The sequence below is a fragment of the Pinus tabuliformis genome, chromosome Q, assembly GCF_031772625.1.
Source record: "Pinus tabuliformis cultivar Carrire ecotype Pingquan chromosome Q, CPIR1, whole genome shotgun sequence".
Taxonomy (NCBI): domain Eukaryota; kingdom Viridiplantae; phylum Streptophyta; class Pinopsida; order Pinales; family Pinaceae; genus Pinus; species Pinus tabuliformis.
In genome coordinates, this window is record NC_142296.1 from 501,668,598 (window position 1) to 501,686,947 (window position 18,350).

Genomic DNA, 18,350 nt, shown 5'->3' on the forward strand with positions numbered 1-18,350 from the left:
TTTTGCCGTCTGCCTCAAATGTAGGCATCGCCTTGGCCCACTTGGTAAAATAATCTACCGCAAGGATGATATACGCATGCCCCCCCGGCCGAGTGAGGGTTACATGTAATAAAATTGATACCCCATTTCGCAAAAGGACTGATAGCAATTATAGGGTGGAGAGGAGCAGGTGGAGCACGCATCTTTCGATCAAAAATTTGGCAGTTGTGTCATTTTCGGACCGCGTTAATACAATATTTAAACAAAGACGGCCAGAAATAGCCAGCGCGCAATATCTTTTGGGCTGTGGCAAACCCAGACATATGACTGCCACACGCTCTAGAGTGACAGTCATTCAGAACCCTTTCAGCTTCCTCATGAGTTAAACAATGTCGAAAAACAGAGTCTGCCCCACGACGATAAAGTGTATCTCCAATAATTTTGAATTGTTGGGACTGGAATCGTATTTTTCGATGCTCTGATCTTGAAACTTCTGGCCGAAAGGATTGGGTCTAGAGATAAACGATGATATCTCCATACCATGGATCTAAAGTGCTTATTAGAAACAAGGATTCGTCCGCAATGGGCTCCTCCGCCACAGTTTCCGTGTCAGCATACAGGAAGTCACACATTAACTCCGCAAAAACTAAAGATTTCTTCGACTTAGACTTTTCAAATTCCAAGTCGAACTCCTGCAGGATCACAATCCATTTGGAGTACTTGCCCCCTAGCAATTGTTTGGTCAAAATATAGATCATAGGGTTGCAATCAGAAATTACTGTAGTTTTGTGTAGTAAAATGTAATGATGAAAACGTTGGACAGCTTGAACAACTGCTGTTAGCTTTGCGATGAAAATGGATTAAAAATAGATTCAAAAATCTCTCAAAGGCTGCAAATATGCTTATAGTCATGCCCAAAATCCATGTTCACTGTTAAAATCATCAAGACATGACAAAAACTACCCACCGATCAAAGAGGTTGCAAGAGGGAAGCCCTTTGGGGGGCAGAATTACACTATCGGAAGGTGAAAATACCCCAAAAATCACATAAAAACCAAAGTTGCAGGCTTAAGGGTCCGAAATCATATCAGCTGTTGGATCTGGCCGGTCAACAGTCCAGACCGCGTCGGCATTTCGCTATCAGAAATTACAAGGGGCAGGCTTTAACATAATTTATGCGCCGATGCGATGGGCCGGACCCGATGGCCCTTCAACACTCCATTTTATAAAATATCGGGTCCGCGGCAATATCGGCAATCAACGGGTCGGCGGTATCGCCAGTGGCATTGCGATTGCGGTCTAGTTATTTGATTAGGGCCGTTAATTACGTGCACAGATCAACGGCTCGCATCACGTCGGCATTTCGCTATCGGGACTGCCAAAGAGTACAGGGCCTTCACATATGTTATGTGCCGATAGCGATGGGCCGGACCCGATGGCCCTTCAACACTCCATTTTATAAAATATCAGGTTCGCGGCAATATCGGCGATCGGCGGGTCGGCGGTATCGGCAGTGGCATTGCGATTGCGGTCTAGCGATTTGATCAGGGCCGTTAATCGCATGCACAGATCAACAGCTCGCATCACGTCAGCATTTCGCTATCGGGTCTGCCAAAGAGTACAGGGCCTTCACATATGTTATGCGCCGATGCGATGGGCCGGACCCGATGGCCCTTCAACACTCCATTTTATAAAATATTGGGTCCGCGGTGATCGTCGATATTGCATCGGCACTTTCAAAGGGGCGGGGCTTTAACACAAATGATGGTGCAGGCCGATGGGCCGGACCTGATATATGCACAACACTCCATTTCATATTTTCTAAAGTCTGTGCCCATATCGTTTTCAATGTATTTGGTGTATTTTCTTTGTATAAAGAAAATATAAAGGGAAGCCTTGGGCAGATGCCGATTATGATGGGTTTTGGATCCGATGGGATTCGAAAGTAAAATATATATATTCTTCAAATCTGGCAGAGCCATTTTTCATGATTTTGCAGCTGTTTTATGTATATTGTTCAAATATTAAAAAACAGGGGATCGACCGGCTGCGATATGCGACTGTGACCTGAAAGGCGGACCCGATAGAAATTTATGCCACGTTTGAGGATGTTTGAAGTCCAAGTGAAATAGGAATGGGCGGGATTTAGCAGTGTCGCAGCGTTTTCACTGTTTATGACCCTGACAGACAAAATAACAGAAAATAAACATTCACAGCTATTGCCTGAAAGGGACCGGTGCAGGGATTTCATAAGAACAGCAGCCACTCCGTTGCAGGTTCAAGCGGCAAGCCATCCTTGAAGGAACCATGCAGTTATGTTATATACTAGAAGAAGGATTCGGCGGAGGGACAGCGGCCGGAAAACGGAACCCAGAAAGGGAAGGGGAAGGGCCGCTACATGCCTCAACCCAAATCAAATAAAATCATGGAGAATTAATGGCCCTGCCAGTGCAGCAGTCATCCTAACGAACATAATGGGGCATCTTTGGCACGAGGGAGCTCCTATGCATCACAGCAGGCCACCTAAAATATCTGAGTATGGTTATTTCTCTGTCAGAAGAGGAAAACCGCCGAGCCATGCCTACCTATTGAGGGAATCAATCAATTAAACGAGACAGAAGGATATATTAAGACACCTGAAGCCTCAAAAGGCTAAGGACCATTGTAAACAAGCTATAAATAGCTGAAAACAAGATGTAACAAGGGTTCAACTTTTGGAGATTATTCCTCCCCTGTTTTCTCAAGCTTCTCATCTGTAATCTTTAGTAATACAAGCTTCTTTTGCTGCTACATGTTTAATGTCCATTTCTCTTCTGTTCTATGCTTGCACTTGAACAGTTTGTTCAGGTTTTCTGTGTGTTCGAGGCCAGATAACTGTCATCTTATCTCTGCTTTGATATATTAGATTTGCAAGCTTCTTTGCTGCCTATGGCTAGCCATTTATATGTGTAATTATATACGCATCTGCTGGCATAGTCAGTGTTCTCCATCTATCCATTAAATCTACAAACTATTGAGCATTAGCAGTCTAAAGCCTTGTGTTATTAGGGGTGTTCATCCATGCCTTGAGTGTGAATAGAGCTGAAATGGTTATCCGACTTGATCCAAACCATCTTTCATCCCAATATTTCAGAGAACAATATTAAAAATTATATGTTACCAGGCATCTCTGATTTACAACCTCGGAGAGTTTCCTGGAGTGATAACATAATTGGCGTCGTTGCCGGGGAGAAGAGAATCGAAGCTCAGCTTCCCTAGGAGACGACACAGCTTCAAGCTTTGATGACAGAAAAGGTTTGAACATAGACGTTGGTTGTAATCATCTGTCTGGCGACTCCATTGGAGGAAGGCCATCCGTTGGCGACTCCACTTTGAAGTTCTGGCTCAGTTTGTGAGGCATACTAGAAGAAATCCACAGAAGTCTCCAGCTGTCCCAGTGCCTGACCCTGAGAAGATTGTTAACCCGAAGAAAACATCACAGAAGGGAGCATCAAAATCAGGTAAGCCCCAGAAATCTTATTTGTCTCTGCATGAGAAGTTCTTAGTTGAGGATACGCAGTTTGAAGATTTAAAGCCTAGTATTGCTAATGAAGAAGTACCTGCAGAGATTCATAAAGCTCCTTGTCCATTTAGTTCCCCTTTGAATCTCAGTCCAAAGAAAGCTTCCCATACTGTCCAAAACATCCCAATATCTCTGCCATCCATTACATTATTTCCTACTGCCCCATCTGCTAGTGTCCTTCCACAAATTCCAAACATGGCAGGACCACAAGCACCCACCAAAATGGAAAGAATCATAGCCACCGGTATGGACCTTTAATACTGCCCACTCCCTTGAATGCTATGCCCACTGGAGAATATCAGAAGTATATGCCCAAGTTCACTGGGACTGAAGGTGTCACTGTTGAAGAACACCTTGAGTCATTTTACACCTATGCTAATAATCTAGATATCAGTGAAGATGATGTGTGGATGAGAGTCTTTGTCCAAAGTCTAGATGGGGAGGCTAGGAAATGGTTTAGAGAATAAGCCCCAAGATCTATAGCAGATATCGAAGCTTTAGATGATACGTTCCTAAAACACTGGGGAGATAAAAAGGACTTGCTATACTATCATACAGAGTTTGGAAACCTGAAGAGGGAAAATGGGGAATCCTTGTCTGATTTTAATAAAAGATTCAACCGTATGTATAGTAAGATACCTGTTGAGGTAAAGACTACCCCCACCTCTACCAAACTTGCCTACACCAGTTCCTTTAACTCTGAGTTTTGTTTGTTGTTGAGAGAAAGAAGATGTGCCACCCTAGCTGAAATGCAGGATGCGGCACTAGAAGTCGAATCTAACATTATGGCTGCAGAAAAGCTCAAAATTCACACTGATAGAAGGAGGCCGAGAGGCGAGGCTTATTCTGCTTCATCCTCAGATACCAAACTTGATAAAATGACTAGAATGATCGAGTCACTGTCTGCTAAAATTTCTAAGCTGGAGATTGAGCAGAACCCTGGGAAGACAAGGCTCCCAGGCACATTTGCACCAAGAAATCCGATTCCATTCAGAAGAGCCAACGAACAATCACAAACCATTCAGAGGGGTAAAGAAACTAACGAAGATCAAAAGGTTAAGGCTCCTTTCTAGAATGTGGTCATGGAGGAGGAACAGATTGAAGATGAGGATGAAATTCTCTGTATGGAAGATAAAGGCAGTGATGCCTTTTTGACATTGGCTGCATACGAAGAGTCTTTGCTGCAGGAGCAAGACAGTTAAAGGTGGGACAAAGAGGCTGTTCTGCAAACTGGGGAGCAGAAAATATATAATCTAAGGTCAAATGCAAATAATATCAAGGAGAATCATGCCCAAAAAGCTGCCGTCCAAACAGAGACCCAGAATAGCAGATAAAGAAGACCAGCAGCTGATCCAGTCACCCTCAAAGCACCAGTTCAAGAGGTAAAAAGTCCTAACAAGCTACCTCTCTCTTTTAGCTTCGAATCAGAAGTTTAGAAGTTAAAAATAATCGTGCCTCTGACAGAACTGGTAAAGAGTGAGATGTTTAGAAAGCCTATCCTTGAGGCTCTCGAGCTGAAGATCACACGAACCTCCACTGACTTTGTCAATTTGCAAGACGATAGGCCTGCAGTTGTGCTAAGTGTTATAGACAATTTTGTGCCTTACAGCAATAAGCATGAATTGTCAATAATCCAAGGGATCCAAAGTTCCCTAAACATGATGTTCCTACCCCTAGAGGAACAAGGTCAGCAAACCAACAGCTCTCAGATCAGTTCTCCACCTGAAAACACTCAAAAACAAGCAATCCTGAAATCAAAGCAGGTGCTCCACTAGGTTTCTGCGCTGAAACTCAGTTGCTCCATGGTGTACCTACGTTGCAAAGCAAGTGGAACAAAGGCCACCTGCGCTGAGCGAGATGGGACAAGTGGCACAATGAGTCATTACTATGGAATCTTCCAAAAATGACACTTGGTTCAGGTATTTCGCCTTGTGATGAGTCAGAGGCTCTGTTTCTCCAAGTGGAAGCAAAGTTCTCCAAGTGGACTCAAGAACTGAAGATCAACTAAAGATTAACTGAAGAGAGAGAGGACACAAGGCAGCTACACATCAGTTGCAAGCTGACTCATCCTTTCTCAATTCATCTATATATTGAGCTCTCTCCTATGAGCTCAGGGGGCTGGAATTTTGTGCAAAGTAATGATATGCTGTTGGTTTCACTATTGAGTCATTGGGTGATTGTTTGAGAGAGGTGAAGAAGGGCAATTCTTTCTGCTGGGAGGTGTTGCTGGGTTGGAGCCTTCAATGGTTGTAATACTCTCAGAACCTTTTCTTCTACATTAATAAAAGCTATTGAGGTTCTTCTATGTGCTCTTGTTTCAATGATATATTGTGATGATTGCATGTTTGGTTTACACTAATCCATGAACCAGTTATGATTGCATGCCTCTTGTAGTTTCCTTCTTTGTTATTTTGCAGGATCTCATTGTAGCTGGGCAAGCAAAAGTCAAGGAACTAGGAGCAAGCGGCCAAAGAGAAGAGTTTGGATTCGACATTAAGCGCAAGGCAACGGTTAGTGCATTTCTCCATTCTCTTTTGCTTTCATAAAGAAGTAAACCTTTAGTAGTTTGTTTTACAGTTGTTGCTAAGGAACTGTCACCCTTAGAGTGGGATAGGGTCATCCGAGTCGGATACTTTTCCCTACAACAAACTGGCGACTCCATTGGGGAGCGTATCCGTTTGATTGTGTTTGTAGTATCTTTGCTATTCATTTCCTGAACAAAAGAGTACCAAATCGAAAAGCTTTTGACTATATCAAAAGCGAAGTAGAGGGCAGCTACTTAAGCTCATTTCTGAGCAAGTTCATGATTTGAAGAGCTGATCTACAAAGATCCTTGTAAGCTCTTAGTGATAGCTTTGAACCTTCTTAATCATCCCTTTGAGTGTGCTTGACTGAATGTCTCTGATTTGAGCAAAAACCGTGCATTTTTGAGAAAATTATGACCCGGAAACTGTGAAAACGCAATTCTCGTTTTCCAAAGCAGGTAGTACACAGGCTACCTGCTTTGCAACGCAGGTCCTGAAGGGGCTACCTGCGCTGAGAGCCAGTTTGGCTGTGCAGAGCCTGCGTTGGCCCAAATTTGCCTAGTGCATTTGGGGTTTCCTTCTTTCTCTTGCCTGTTTTCACTTAGATTTGCTGCTAAGTGTCAGTCTTGTACTTGTTCTGAAACCAATATTACTTGCCATCATTCTGCCTCTGTTATATAACGAAATTGTACTTGTTCTTTGTATTTCTTACTCATTTACAATTTCCCATAACGAAAAGTAAACTAGTCTTGCTTTTGGCCTCTTAGATCTGAACCTGTGTTAGGCATTTTGCTGGTCTAAAGAGTTAGCTTGTTTGCTGTCCATAGCTGATTAGTCATTTTACTTTCGTTAGTATGGTTTGATTTCATGTATTTCCAGTGATTAAGCAAGTGAATCTTAAGGTGTCTTTTGATTTTTGGACAAACTTGTTTGTTTTCGCTCTAAATCGAAATCAAAGTTATATAACCACTTTATTTTTGTATCCATCCACATTAAGAAAGGGAAAAGAAAATACATGCATTGTGCATTTTGCATTTGACTGTTTGCTTGACGATTTAGGAAAAATTTGCATTTAGTGTGTGCTCTATGATCTGTGTGAAAAGATTTGCCTTTCTTTTCCCTCAGTAGTTAAGGTTTTCAAAGTTGAAAGATTGAAAAGTTTGCTTCTCATCTTAGACTGCATTCAGGAATTTGTTATATACATCTCGTGGTGATCCTTAAAGGCAAACTGTTAAGCAAGATCAACATTAAAATAAATCCAATTTACATAACAACGCTTTGTAACATAACGCAAACATCTAGAGGTCTAGGTAGAGACGTGTTCCGGCGTCGTTAAACATAGTGACTGTCGATCTCTACGAAGGTGGGTGATTCCTCCTAAGAGTCGGTGGCACTAACATGGACTTGTGCTCCCACGTACCGTCGCGTATATATTGGGAGACCCCTATAGGAAATTATCCTTTATCCATAGGAAGTCGTGTCGGCCGCCTTACTGATCGCGATGCAGTGAACACAGCATTCACGAAGATCGACCACCCGTACCGTAAAACGTATTGTGTGGTTTCGCGAAAAGTTTGGCACACCCTCTGCCTAGAACTCCAGAGCAGTTTCTTTTGGCCTTTTTCAAACTCTATAACTGAAAAAGTCCATCCGAGCATTTGTCACTTCGGGCTCGTTAAAACATCGAAGGCGACTAGAGTCATCTTTAGCTTTTTCTCGACTCTTAAAACATGAAAAAGCAAGTTTGTGTCTAAAAGCGTCGTTAATAAAATTTATTTTAAGCGGAACATAATCACCTGTTATTCCCACGTTGATCTTTCCGTTGAAAAGTATGGAGCCCACCAACCAAGGAAATAACCTTGGAGGAAGTCCAAATCCCTTCTCCTCTTGGGGAGATGTTGGTGCGCCTCATATGGCAACATTGTCACTTCCAGGATTGACAATTGGCCTACCGGTATGGCTCTTTTCAACTAATGTAGTCCAGATCGCCACTAATCCTGAGCAGTCGAATCAACAGTCAGAGCAGTCTAGAGCTACCCACCAGCCTTCCACTTCTTACAATTCTTCCTCTGATCCTTCATCTTCACAAGGTAGAGCCGGCAAAAGTCAGCCTCCCATGGAGAAGAAGGAAAAGAAGAAGAGAGAAAAGAAGCAGAAGGGGCTTATGGCGAAGGCGACTGGGGGCAAGCAGAAGACAGCTGACAAAAACCCACACACTGCACCGACCGAGCCTAAATCGCCATGTGTCATTTGCAAAGGGACCCACTTCCATCAAGATTGTCCTTGTATTCCCCGGATACTAAGGGACTGGTCCCCAAGGTTGCACAATCCGGTAGCATCAACCTCTGGTAATCAAGTTGATTGCAGTCCGTCAACTAGCGAGAGTGAAGGACGAAGAGGGAGACCAAGATCACCCTGTATGTTGTGTGAAGGCGAGCATGCCATCCACCGATGTCCATTCTTAGATAAGGCAAAGAGAGTTTTAGAAGATCGTCCGGTTTCACCGTTATGACTTCCTCCTGGATATCAAAAACTCACGCCTAATCCCTCGATAGTTGAAAATCCAGCTGACCCGCTCAAGTGGTCAGCTGAAGTGTCGGTCATTGAGAATGAACCTACTGAATCCAGACCAGACGAAAGTCTAAAGGTCGAAACGGCAGTTGACCCGGTTCTTCCTTCAGAGGTTTCATCATCCAATGACTCCGTCATTGAAGACCCATCTTCAAATGACACCCTCACTGAAGAGGATAAGGATGACACCGTCCATATTCTTTTCATCAACACAGACTCTGATGAGCATCAGGGCAATGCGCCCATTCCTTTATCGCAGGAAGGAACATCGTCAGGGTCGTATCCGGCCGTATATTCGGTCCCACCACCAAGCAACCTAGTTGTATCCTTTGATTGGAATCAACTAGGCAGACCCCGGTTACCAGCCAGTATCCCATTCAGAATCATAGTCCAAATTTACAGAATGGTAATGGCTGGAACTATCATTGATGAAGGGGCATCTGTGAGTATCCTTTCCTCTGTTGCTTGGAAAGCACTGGGTTGCCCGGCGCTTTTACTTGAGATGAGAAATCTATCAGGTTTTGATAAAGGAACCAGTCACCCGTTAGGGATTCTCCCCAATGTTCCGGTTACATTGAAAGGGAAGACAGTTCATATGAACATCATGGTCGTCCAGGGACCCTTGGTTTATAACTTACTCCTTGGACGAGACTATATATATTGCATGGAGGCAATAGTGTCCTCACTCTTTAGAGTCATGTGTTTTCCGCACGAAGGAAGAATGGTCAAGCTCATAGACCAACTTTCATTTCCAGGATCACGCATTGCAAATAGTCAAATACCATCCCTTAACGGTTTATTCACTCAAGGAATGCCACCGCCCCCGGTTCTACTTCCCGATGAATGCAAGTAATTCGAGAAGAAAAGAACTGGGACCCAGGGGGCATGCACCCTGGCCTGCCTTGGGCAGAGAAAACCTTAGGTATAAAGTTAATTTCCGCAGAAGAATGGACTAGTCCGTACCCCGTCCGAAGAAGGAAGAGAGGGTTGTTCTAGGATAAAATTCTTTTGTCAAAGTTATGTAGAGGCGGAAGAATCGCTCCCTTTGTCTAAAGAAGTGGGCTCTCCTAAGGAGGGGATCTGTTTGTGGCAGCAAGAAGGCACCATCTTTGAATGTCAAGCCTCACCCATTAAAACAATATGTTTTAAAAGAGAAGTAGGGGCAGTCTTCAAGGAAAGGGAGGAAATTGCTGCAACAAGTAGTCACCATCCTTAGCAACCTAATGATAGACATCGCCGAAAAGAAAGTTTAGTTTGCGGCAACAAACAAAACCATTTTTCGGATAATAAGTAAGAGGACCTCTCCCCTGTAACACCAATGTTTTATTTGTTGCGATCTTGCAAAAATCAAAAAGTGAACTGATGGGAAGACAAGTACCATCGGCACCGAAAAATAACGAGAAGACAAGTACCGTTAAAAATATAGCAAGACGACAAGTAGAAAAACAAAGGTGGAACAGAGGAGAAGAAGAGCCTTGAAATTATACTTTATACCTGGGGGCATGCAAACCTTTTGGAGTGCAAGCACGGGACGACTATTTATTTTTTAAATTTTTAGGTCCTCCCTTTAAACCTGTAGGTCTAACCCGTTAAACTCGTAGGATTAGCCGTTTCCAGCTTGCATAAAGAAAGGATGAAGGGCAAAAGTTAAAACCTGCCAAATTGGAGTAATTAGTGAGGTATCGCTCCTTAAATAGGATTACCTCACCTAAGGCATTCCTTGTATTAAGACTGGTATAATCGAGCAGTTTTAGCAATGTTCATGCTCGTTAAAAAATAAACGCAAGAATCGAGCAGTTTTTGTACAGAGTTCATGCTCGTTAAAAAATAAACATAAATTGTGAGCAATCTTTCCCTAGCAGTTCAAGCTCATCCAGAAAAAATGAACCGGTAAATAACCTGGAGAAATGTAACCTTTGAAAGCCATATTAAAAGCCCTTGGTCGTGTTTATATGCCATCACCTCCATCTGTTCATTTGGCCAATCGTTCACCTCCATATGTGTGTTTACCCATTTTGAGGAACAGCTGCGAAGAGTGATTTCACTTAGCCATCCTTGTGACACTGCCGTGATTGGAGAATTCCAACCTATACCTGGAATCTGCTGCTATCCCTGTTCATCACTCGTTCCTCAAAAGACGAGTCTTCTTTGAGCTCTTTTCACTGACTCGTAAAAATATGAAAAGTTTGCCGAGTTTTGGCCTTCCACCTCGTTAAAGGACAAGAAGAGCCATCCCTCCTCTAGATTTTAATCTTTTTGGACCTGAGGGATTATTGCACAAAAAGATCGAGCGCTTGTCTTGTTCGGCTCGTTAAAGAAATTGAAAATTCATCCCTTCTGTATGGTTTTATACTTTTTCGGACTTAAGGGATTAGAAGACGAAAAAGGAATTGTGGAGTTAACTTTTCGTACCTTTTCATACTCTCTAAAAATGAAAAGGACCGAGTTTTCCTTGTCGTTAGACTCGTTAAAATGATGAAATAGCGACAAACTTATCTGTAGACGAGAACGAGTTTCCCTATCGCTAGGCTCGTTAAAACATAGCGATGGGCTTGCCCGAAGGGCAGGTTATAGAACAAGCATATGTTATCCTCCTCAAGCTTGACAAAAATAAAGAGGTACTGGTCAGCAATGACTGGGGAAAAATTGGGAGAACCTCACAGCATTAATGGTAGCAAGTCGCTCTTGAACATGACACTTTGTCCTCCGTATCACATTGGGTTGGGTTGTTTCATTCACCGGTCTCATAACCATGGTCCTCGCCACACCATCCGCAATTGGGGTAATGCTACCAATCCATCACATCAGTGTCGTTATATGTTCAAGAGATGTGGTTCTGTAAAAGAGTCAACCGTGTTCCACCCACTGCCATACATTATCCTTCATCCACTTCATGACCGCCACCCTGAATCATACATCACAGTTTGTTTTCACCTCATCACAATCACTAGCTCCGTTCCGTGTCACTGATGTGGGATTCATTAAGGCCCTCCTTTGACGGATCGCTCCTTGTTGACATCAGCTCATTATCCAAGGAGTTGATCTAGGAACACCCCCCTCAGTACTTTGAAGCTTGCATGCCTCAATGGCAAGTTTCTCACTTCCGGCGACAGGTATACATCAATGACCTTCGACCAGAAGATTTTCCATGGTGGTCGACGCCAAGTCCTTTATTCCCACCATGTAGATTGTACTGCCGTACCTTGAGGGTCATCATCCTTATCGGTGATTCCTCTCGCGCTTGTTAACGGTTTACATCATTGACCGGTAATCAAGCGATGTCTTTCCATGTTCGACTTCAAGAAATTATCACATGGATCGACTTGTACATCGAGTGAAGATCGGAAGAGATTGAAGACCCCGGATCTAGTTTCATCCATCCGGGCTGCGATATATATTCAGGACATAAAGACATTTGATATGTACATCATTACAGCAGATGATCATCCTTCTCAAAGGATGATAATTTCAGCAGAGAATTATCAGTCTACAATCAGACGATCGTCTGTTCTATGTACCAAAATGTATTTATAAAGCTGAGCATGGGAATGCCCGCCTCAGCTAGATCATGAAAATGTATGAAAAATAATGTATTGTATTGTATCTTATTACAGGACACTTCTCAGCAGATTGAATGAACTTTGGATCCTCTCAATAAAGCATTTCACCCGATAAACGACCTCATACTTTAGGGGGCATCTGTTATAGACAATTTTGTGCCTTACAGCAATAAGCATGAATTGTCAATAATCCAAGGGATCCAAAGTTCCCTAAACATGATGTTCCTACCCCTAGAGGAACAAGGTCAGCAAACCAACAGCTCTCAGATCAGTTCTCCACCTGAAAACACTCAAAAACAAGCAATCCTAAAATCAAAGCAGGTGCTCCACTAGGTTTCTGCGCTGAAACTCAGTTGCTCCATGGTGTACCTGCGTTGCAAAGCAAGTGGAACAAAGGCCACCTGCGCTGAGCGAGAAGGGACAAGTGGCACAATGAGTCATTGCTGTGGAATCTTCCAAAAATGACACTTGGTTCAGGTATTTCGCCTTGTGATGAGTCAGAGGCTCTGTTTCTCCAAGTGGAAGCAAAGTTCTCCAAGTGGACTCAAGAACTGAAGATCAACTAAAGATTAACTGAAGAGAGAGAGGACACAAGGCAGCTACACATCAGTTGCAAGCTGACTCATCCTTTCTCAATTCATCTATATATTGAGCTCTCTCCTATGAGCTCAGGGGGCTGGAATTTTGTGCAAAGTAATGATATGCTGTTGGTTTCACTATTGAGTCATTGGGTGATTGTTTGAGAGAGGTGAAGAAGGGCAATTCTTTCTGCTGGGAGGTGTTGCTGGGTTGGAGCCTTCAATGGTTGTAATACTCTCAGAACCTTTTCTTCTACATTAATAAAAGCTATTGAGGTTCTTCTATGTGCTCTTGTTTCAATGATATATTGTGATGATTGCATGTTTGGTTTACACTAATCCATGAACTAGTTATGATTGCATGCCTCTTGTAGTTTCCTTCTTTGTTATTTTGCAGGATCTCATTGTAGCTGGGCAAGCAAAAGTCAAGGAATTAGGAGCAAGCGGCCAAAGAGAAGAGTTTGGATTCGACATTAAGCGCAAGGCAACGGTTAGTGCATTTCTCCATTCTCTTTTGCTTTCATAAAGAAGTAAACCTTTAGTAGTTTGTTTTACAGTTGTTGCTAAGGAACTGTCACCCTTAGAGTGGGATAGGGTCATCCAAGTCGGATACTTTTCCCTACAACACTAAGCCCAATGACTGAACCTGCCAAGGATAATTCCCCATATTTTTATGTCTCCTTGACCATTCATGACAAAATTCTCCACAATTGCCTCCTAGATACAGGTGCCAGTCACAATCTGATGCCTAAAACAGTCATGGAAGAGTTAGGCCTTGACATCACCAGACCATATCATGACCTATTCTCGTTTGATTCAAGGAAGGTGAAATGTCTGGGATTGATTAAAGATTTAGCCATTTCACTAACCCAGCTGCCCATGAAGAGCATGATAATGGATATTGTGGTGGTAGATGTCCCTCCTAAGTTTGGCATGCTGTTGTCCAGAGGGTGGATTAAGAGACTAGGTGGAACATTGCAGAACGATTTATCTTATGCAACTGTCCCAGTGTTCGGAGGAGAGAGCATGAGGTTATATAGAGAAGCACAGCTGGCATATATCATTAGCGATGAGAAGAATCCTACAAACCATCCCATATATGCAGTGGACACTGATTTTGGAGCTTACATTCTCCAAATAGAAGAATCTCAGAAGGCTGCATTGCAGATCAGGAAACCAACAGCTCAGGCTGAGCATAATACAGGAGGTCAAATTTGGGAGATGTTCTTTGATGGAGCATGTACCAAGGAGACTGCAGGAGCAGGGGTGGTGCTAGTGTCTCCACAACAAGAAACAGTTCAATTGTCTCTAAAGCTGGTTTTTCAAGTGACAAACAACATAGCAGAATATGAAGCACTGTTGTTGGGCCTTCATGCCGCCAAAGACAGAGGAATAAAGAAGCTGAAGGTATTCGGAGATGCTGATCTGATAATTCAGCAAGTGAACAAAACATTCCAAGCAAAGCACCCAAGGCTAAAAGCGTACAGAGATGAGGTATGGAGAACCAAAGAGTTCTTTGAATTTTTCTGCATTTCATATATTCCTAGAGCCCAAAATCATCTTGCCGACTCCCTTGCTGTCTCAGCTAGTTTGTTTATACCTCCATCGCCTCCCAAACTAGTTTATGAGGTACAAATGAAGTATAGACCCTCCGTGCCTGATAATGTCCACCATTGGAGGGTTTTTGATGATGATGATGAGCTAAATAGGTTTCTTCAAGTCATTGATGAGTTTTCTGAAATGAAAATTGACCAAAATAATGATGCTTTGTTAGAAGATCCCAAGTCCAAGCTTAGAAATAAGATTGGCAAGAATAGCATAGTCCAACTCCCTAGCAACCATATTCCTAAGGTTCTGATTCCTCTTGAGAGATTGTTTGATCACAATGATGTGCCTTACAAAGCTGCCCAAAAAGAAGATCAAACTGCAGTTTGCAAACATGATATAGGAGGTCCAGGCCACCCCAAATTCATAAATCTGTCCACCAATCTATCTACTGACCAGAGTACTGAATACTGCAAATTAATGAGGCAATTTGCTGATGTGTTCGCTTAGGAGTACAGCGATCTGAAGACATATGATGAAAATATAATTCAGCATAAAATTCCGCTTGAGAAAGACACTATTCCTTTCAAACAGAAGCTGAGACCAATGAATCCTATGCTCCTTCCTCTGGTTGAGAAAGAAATTAAAAAGTTGCTGGCTGCTAAGATCATAGTGCCTCTCAGATATTCTAAATGGATGGCCAATCTAGTTGTTGTGAGGAAGAAGAGTGGAGAAATCAGACTATGTGTTGATTTCAGGAATCTAAATAAATGTTCCAAAAAGGATAATTATCCTCTACCAAAAATGGAGCATTTGTTGCAGCAAGTCTCAAGTGCCAAAGTAATGTCTTTTATAGATGGTTTTTCAGGTTATAATCAGGTTGCTATGCATCCGGATGATCAGGAGAAGACTGCATTCACCACTCCTTGGGGTACCTTTATGTATTCCAAGATGCCTTTTGGGTTGATGAATGTTGGAGCCACCTTTCAGAGAGCTATGGATATAGAATTTGTGGGAGAAAAGGATAAATTTGTCCTTATCTACCTGGATGATATAACAGTATACTCCAGTAACCATCATGACCATGTGCAGCATTTGAAGAAAGTGTTTTTGAAGTGCAGAAGGTTTGGGATTTCAGTAAATCCTAAGAAGTCACAGTTTGCGTTAGAAGAAGGCAAGTTGTTGGGACATATTGTTTCTGCTGCAGGTGTCCGAATTGACCCAGAAAGAGTAAAAGCGATACAGACCTTGTCTGTCCCGAGATCGAAGAAGGACATCCAGTCTTTTCTAGGCAAGATTAATTTTGTAAGGAGATTTATCCCAAATTTTGCAGAACTTGTGAAGCATATTACCTCTATGTTGAAGAAGGGGTCAGAGATCAAGTGGAATGGTGTAGCGAGAAAGTCATTTGAGTCCATTAAAAGGGCAATTATGGAGGCCCCCACTTTAATCAGTCCAGATTATAGCAAGGAGTTCCGCATATTTTCTTTTGCCTCTGACGACACCCTTGCAGCAGTCTTATTGCAAGCAGATGAAGAAGGCTCAGAGCATCCAGTGGCATTTTTCAGTAAAACCTTAAGGGATGCTGAGCTGAGGTATGATATTATTGAGAAACAAGCATATGCTCTTATCATATCTTTGAAAGCTTTCAGAGTACACATCTTGCATTCCAAAATAGTTGCATATGTGCCTTCTGCTGTAATAAAGGATGTCTTAACGCAACCTGATGCTGATGGAAAAAGAGCGAAATGGATTGCAAAAATGATAGAATTCAACATAGAGCTGAAGCCTACCAAGCTGGTAAGAGGTCAGGGGCTTGCCAAACTGTTGGCTAAAGAAAATTGCAAATCTTTGGACGTCGATTTCTTGTTCAATGTAGAAGGAAATGGTCTAATGGAAGAGCATGAAACAGCTGAATCGCAGAGAGGACAGTCGGTGGCCGAGAACCTAGCTTCATGTAATTGGTATGCTGCAATAATTAATTTCCTTTTAGAGCTAGAAGTTCCTTCAGAATTTTCTCAAAGTCAAGAAAGAACGTTAAAGCTCAAGGCAATGAAATATTGCATCAATGATAGCTCGCTTTATTGGAAGGATCCATCTGGAGTGCTTTTAAGATGTCTGGACAAAGAACAGTCAATAGAAGTTATGCAGCAGTTCCATAACAACATGTGTGGAGGACATCATTATTGGAGAACTACAACCCAAAAGATTCTCAGAGCTGGGTACTATTGGCCATCTTTTTTTTCTGATGCATTTGCTTTTGTTAAATCTTGTGATAGGTGCCAAAGATTTGAAGGAAAGCAGCAGCTAAAATCCCTGCCCCTAAAGCCAATAATTGCAAAAGGACCTTTTCAGCAGTGGGGCTTGGATTTCATTGGTAAAATCAACCCGCACTCCAGTGGCCAGCACAGGTGGATATTAGTTGCCACTGATTATTTTACAAAATGGATTGAAGTAATCCCAACAAGGAAGGCTGATCATAATGTGGTAATGAAATTTTTATCAGAAAACATTTTCAGCAGATTTGGTTGCCCACATAAGCTTATAACAGATAATGCAGCAACCTTCAAGGCAAAAGAGTTGGTGGAAATGTGTGATTCAATGGGCATTAGGCTTGTTCATTCCACCTCCTATTACCCCCAAGGGAATGGTCTAGCAGAATCCTCTAACAAAAGTCTGAGCAGGATTATTAAGAAGTTGTTAGAAGATAATAAGAAGAATTGGGATGCAAAGCTCAAATATGCACTATGGGCAGACAGAGTGGCCATCAAAAGATCTACAGGCTGCTCTCCTTTCAAGCTGGTATATGGTACTAATGCTATTTTTCCAATTCAGCTTACTCTTCCTGTGGCAAATTTGCTCCAAACAGCGCAGAATGAAGAAGATGTTATGGCCAATAGAATCACTGATTTAATAGAATTATATCAGATCAGAGAGCAGCTGATTGAAAAAGCTACAATACATCAGCAGAGGATCAAGGAAGTCTTTGACAAGAAGGCAAAGAGAGACAACTTGCAGGTTGGGGATTTGGTTATGAAATGGGATGCATTTAAAGAAAAGAAAGGCAATCATGGGAAATTTGATGCTCTCTGGACGAGCCCTTTCATCATTTCACAGATTCAAGGAAACAATACCTTCATACTGAAAAGTATGGAGGGAGAACCAGTTTTTGATGGCCCAATTAATGGGCGGTTTTTTAAAAGCAATGTGATTTAAGGTCTTTAGGCCTTAAAACTGTAAATATTTTATTTTTTCAGTTTTAGTATAAGCAAAGTAGACTCCATGCCCAATGGAACACTAGGAAATTTTGGCTAATTTGTTTTCTGCAGGAAAGGCATTGATCTGCAGTTCTTGAGACTTCACAGGGAGGATCTCATCCCCAGAAGGAACCAGTGTTAGCTTTGCTATGCAAATGGATTAAAAATAGATTCGAAAAGCTCTCAAAGGCTGCAAATATGCTTATAGTCATGCCCAAAATCCATGTTCGCTGTTCAAATCATCAAGACATGACAAAAACTACCCACCAATCAAAGAGGTTGCAAGGAAGCCCTTTGGGGGGTAGAATTACACTATCGGAAGGTGAAAATACCCAAAAAATCACATAAAAACCAAAGTTGCAGGCTTAAGGGTCCGAAATCATATCAGCCGTTGGATCTGGCCGGTCAACGGTCCAGACCGCGTCGGCATTTCGCTATCGGCGATTACAAGGGGTAGGCTTTAACTAAGTTATGCGCCGATGCGATGGGCCGGACCCGATGGCCCTTCAACACTCCATTTTATAAAATATCGGGTTCGCGGAAATATCGGCGATCGGCGGGTCGGCGGTATCGGCAGTGACATTGCGATTGCGGTCTAGCGATTTGATCAGGGCCGTTAATCGTGTGGACATATCAACGGCTCGCATTACGTCGGCATTTCGATATCGGGGCTGCCAAAGAGTACAGGGCCTTCACATATGTTATGCGCTGATGTGATGGGCCGGACCCGATGGCCCTCCAACACTCCATTTTATAAAATATCGGGTCCGCGG